The sequence below is a fragment of the Bos indicus genome, chromosome 7 (assembly GCF_029378745.1).
Source record: "Bos indicus isolate NIAB-ARS_2022 breed Sahiwal x Tharparkar chromosome 7, NIAB-ARS_B.indTharparkar_mat_pri_1.0, whole genome shotgun sequence".
Lineage (NCBI taxonomy): Eukaryota > Metazoa > Chordata > Mammalia > Artiodactyla > Bovidae > Bos > Bos indicus.
In genome coordinates, this window is record NC_091766.1 from 54,893,901 (window position 1) to 54,897,482 (window position 3,582).

The following is a 3,582-nucleotide window of genomic DNA, read 5'->3' on the forward strand; positions in this document are numbered from 1 at the left end:
TACACTAACCTGGGAGACGCCTCTTAAAGGGCTCACAGTTGAACTCACCCAGATAAAGTTTAGTGAGGCGGTAGCCTCTGGAAAGAAGCCCAGACTGTACGTGGTGGTGGTTTAATCGCTAAGTCGTGTCTGACTCTAGGGGCCTCATGGACTGTAGCCTGCCAGGCTCCTCTTTCCATGGGATTCTCCAGGCAAGAATACTGGAGTAGGTTGCCATTTGTTCACCTGAAAGGTGTATGTCTGACAGGAATCTAATTTGGCACACAACCAGGGGCCTACTGGTTGACAGGCACCATATCCAAGCTCCAGCCAGTGGAGGCATCTTTTCTTTTTAAAAAAATGTTATACTGAGTAGCAACAGCGCCAGACCCCACTTGAGGTGCTCCTAGCGGTTTTGTCAGTGTTGTTTCTCCAGTGGCGGCAGCTCTTGCCCGGGAATCAGAATGAGTCCGGTTAGTGTTCCTCCGCGGAATTCTCTCTGCGGCGGCGAATGCAGCCTAAATCGTCTGAGTCCGCGATGAACAGAGAAATGGAACTAGTCCATAAACTCTATCGGTGGCTTGCTCTTTGAAACTATAGAAGAAAGTTTGAGGAACAAGCAATGAGGAAAACTTACAGATGTAGTAATGAGGAATCCTGCAAGTAAAAGATAAGAAAGGTTTGATTTTGTAACTTTTTCATTCATGGCTGAGGTTGAGGCTGCCATGGCCACAGAACCTCATTCAGTTGATGGGACAGTGGTTGAGCCAAAACGTGCTATTGCAAGAAGGGAATCTAGAAAGCCAGGGGCTCATGTAACTATGGGGCTTCCCACGTGGTGCTCATGGTATAGAACCCCCCTGCCAAAGCAGGGGACATGAGAGACCCAAGTTCGATCCCTGGGTCGGGAAGATCCCCTGAAGGAGAGCATGGCAACCCACTACAGTATTCTTGGTTGAAGAATCCAATGGACAGAGGAGCCTGGCGGGCTACAGTCCATGGGGTCACAAAGACTTGAACACTGACTAAAGCAACTTAGTATACACACCCACTCATATGTAACTGTGAAGAAGCTGTTTGTTGGTGGAATAAAGATGCTAAGGAACATCATCTTAGAGCTTACTTTGAGGAACATGGAAAAATTGATACCATTGAGATAATTACTGATAGGCAGTCTGGAAAGAAAAGAGGGTTTGAATTTGTTACTTTTGATAACCATGATCCTGTGGATAAGATTGTGTTGTAGAAATAACATGCTATCTTGGTCATAATGCAGTAGTTAGAAAGGTTTTGTCTAGACAAGAAATGTAGGAAGTACAAAGTTCTAGAAATGGGAAAGAAGGTGACTTTGGTTTCAGAGATTCTCATGGTGGTGGTGGGGGTGTGTGAAAATTTTGGACTAGAGCCTAGAACTAACTTTAGAGGAGGGTCTGGTGGATATGGAAGTCGTGGTGGATTTGGAGATGGATAATGGGTATGGAGGAGGACCTGGAGGTGGCAGTTTTGGAGATAGCCCTGGTTATGGAGGAAAAGGAGGATATGGTGGTGAAAGACCTGGATATGGCAACCAGGGTGAGGGCTACAGAGGTGGTGATGACAACTATGGAGGAGGAAGTTATGGAAGTTATGAAAATTATGATTTTGGAAATTATAACCAGTAGCCTTCTAACTATGATCCAGTGAAGAGTGGAAACTTTGGTGGTAGCAGGAGCATGGGGAACCATATGATGGAAGAGACTCTGGTCCAGAAGTCTTCAGAAGAAGTGGGAGTTATGGAAGTAGAAGCCAATATTGAGCTTCTTCCTGTTTGCCACAGGAAGAGGTCTCACTGCAGGTAACTAATAAAGAAATGGCCAACCAGAATCCTCAAGAAATAAGAAATTCTGTACCATCTGAAAGTAGTTCTTGTTGGTGCCTTGATTTTAAAAAGCACTCTGAGAATAAAGGGACATGTTTTCTGATAAAAATAATAGACTTCATTTAGGACATATTCTTAATATAAAACAATTACAAAGTGAGGATAATCACTCACCTAGAGCCAGACATCCTGGAATGTGAAGTCAAGTGGGCCTTAGAAAGCATCACTACGAACAAAGCTAGTGGAGGTGATAGAATTTCGGTTGAGCTGTTTCAAATCCTGAATGATGATGCTGTGAAAATGCTGCACTCAATATGCCAGCAAATTTGGAATACTCAGCAGTGGCCACAGGACTGGAAATGTCAGCCTGGCATGCTGCAATTCATGGGGTTGCAAAGAGTTGGACACGACTGAGCAATTGAACTGAACTGAACATCAAATCAGCTAGAAAGATAAATGTATCATGTTTTGAATTAGGTTTTGTGAGTAGACAGATTAAAAATCTATTTTAAATATAAACTTTATTAAAATAAATAGTCTTATATTCAAATACTTGGTGTAATGTTTACACATAGAATGTGAATCTTGTTATATGAATATTAAGTTGTCTAAAGGATTGTCATCCCCTCGATTTATAAAGCAATTTCACAAAGCAATGCATATTCCCATTTCCCTTTCAGTTCAGTTCAGTTCAGTTATTCAGTCGTGTCCGACTCTTTGTAACCCCATGGATTGCAGCACACCAGTCTTCCCTGTCCATTACCAGCTCCCGGAGCTTACTTAAACTCATGTCCATTGAGTCCATGATGCCATCCAACCATCTCATCTTCTGTCATTCCTTCTCCTCCTGCCTTCAAATTTTCCCAGCTTCAGGACTTTTTCCAATGAGTCAGTTCTTCACATCAGGTACCCAAAGTATTGGAGTTTCCACTTCAGCGTCAGTCCTTCCAGTGAATATTCAGGACTGATTTCCTGTAAGATGAACTGGTTGGATATCCTTGCAGTCCAAGGGACTCTCAAGACTGCAAGGATATCCAAGGGACTCTCAAGAGTCTTCTCCAACACCACAGTTCAAAAGCATCAATTCTTCAGCGCTCAGCTTTCCTTATAGTCCAACTCTCATATCCATATTAGATGGACTTCTGTTGGCAAAGTAATGCCTCTGCTTTTTAATATGCTGTGTAGGTTGGTCATAGCTTTTCTTCCAAGGAGCATGCGTCTTTTAATTTCATGGCTGCAATCACCATCTGCAGTGATTTTGGAACCCCCCAAAATAAAGTCTCTCATTGTTTCCATTGTTTCCCCTCTATGTGCCATGAAGTGATGGGACCGGATGCCATGATCTTAGTTTTCTGAATGTTGAGCTTTAAGCCAGCTTTTTCACTCTCCTCTTTCACTTTCATCAAGAGGCTCTTTAGTTCTTCTTCACTTTCTGCCATAAGGGTGGTGTCATCTGCATATCTGAGGTTCCTTTCAATAGTGATAGATAAATGAGAAAAGCATTGTGGACATTATTGCCTCTCCCTAATAAAATGCCATTCTTTATACACTGTAAAAATTAAAAAAAAAAATTATGCTTTATTATCTTTTTTATTTCCCCTGCCCCTGTGGGTACTATCTATATGCTTTCCTTCTGCTCATTCCAGTTGACAGTTGAGGAATTTTTTAGCTCTAGCTGGTGGGATCCATTTTTTCTTTCTTTTTTTGTTTTCTTTTTCTTCTCTATGTGTGCCTTTTCTTCTGTA

General features: G+C 42.2%; 1 pseudogene; it reads left to right on the forward strand.

Moving 5' to 3' along the window:
• The first annotated feature begins 517 nt into the window (after positions 1 to 517).
• LOC109561088 (heterogeneous nuclear ribonucleoproteins A2/B1 pseudogene) lies at positions 518 to 1,774 on the forward strand (annotated as a pseudogene).
• The last annotated feature ends 1,808 nt before the right edge of the window (positions 1,775 to 3,582 follow it).